Genomic DNA, 1,052 nt, shown 5'->3' with positions numbered 1-1,052 from the left:
TCACACTGAGCCTGGTTCTGCTGGAGGTTTCTTCCTTTTAAAAGGGAGTTTTTCCTCTCCACTGTCGCTACAAGCATGCTTAGTGTGAGGGATTGACTTCAAGTCAATGAGTTGATACAATCAACTAGTTTTCTTTACATAGAAAACTTTAAATCAATGTGACTGGATGATCTGGTTGAATTGTCTCTGTAAAGTGCCTTGAGATGACATGCGTTGTGAATAGGGGCTATATAAATTATTTAAACTGAATTGAATTTAAACCCCAAAATCACTGCTCAAAAAAGGAAACAGATGTTTGACATTTAATAAGAAACATCTTGGTGTTCCCTAAGAACCCTGTAGAAAGAGCTTTTTGGAAAGTAGATGTCTGAGAGTGTAGGTTTTACTGTCGGCATAGGAACATCGAATGTGTAGTCTAACACGGAGGGAACAGTATGATGAAAAGAGCTGCTTTTGCTGCTTGAGCACCTCATGGAGCATTCAACTATGTCTAAAATTATCCTGAAGAAAACTGTCCAGCCATGGGTTCCCAACCTTAAACTGAAGAAAACATGGGTTAGGCAGTAGAATAAAGAAGAATTTCACCCCTTGTTGGGTAAAAAAGTGGCCGAGTCAAAGTCTGGGCTAAAAATTCCCTGAAATTTTGAGTCATCACCTGTACAGATTTATTATTCTCTAAAAACCTTCAATGAGGCTGAATTACAAAAACTCTGCAACAAATTAATTTCTCCTTAGACCACAAAGTTCTCATTGATACAGTATTGGTTAAAAATATTTGTCTTTATTGACTTTAAGCTTAAGCGCTTATTAATTTCTGGGTTGATTCAGTATTAAGTACAATACTGTGAAATGCACAGAAATCCTCTCTCATGTTATCACTTTGATGATGGTAAAGAACTAATCCTTCAGATTGATTTATAGATATTAATCCACTATTATCCCAGCTCTGTCTGGGACCACTTTTTAAATTCTCATTTAACTGAATAATTTTGTAAGCAATGAATAAATGTTATTCTTAAATATCAACCAGACTTCATTTTAACATCTTATGA

This window comes from Cyprinodon variegatus, unplaced genomic scaffold (genome assembly GCF_000732505.1).
Source record: "Cyprinodon variegatus isolate N-32 unplaced genomic scaffold, C_variegatus-1.0 Scaffold896, whole genome shotgun sequence".
Lineage (NCBI taxonomy): Eukaryota > Metazoa > Chordata > Actinopteri > Cyprinodontiformes > Cyprinodontidae > Cyprinodon > Cyprinodon variegatus.
The sequence above is the reverse complement of the archived record's forward strand: the minus strand, read 5'-3'. Positions refer to the sequence as shown.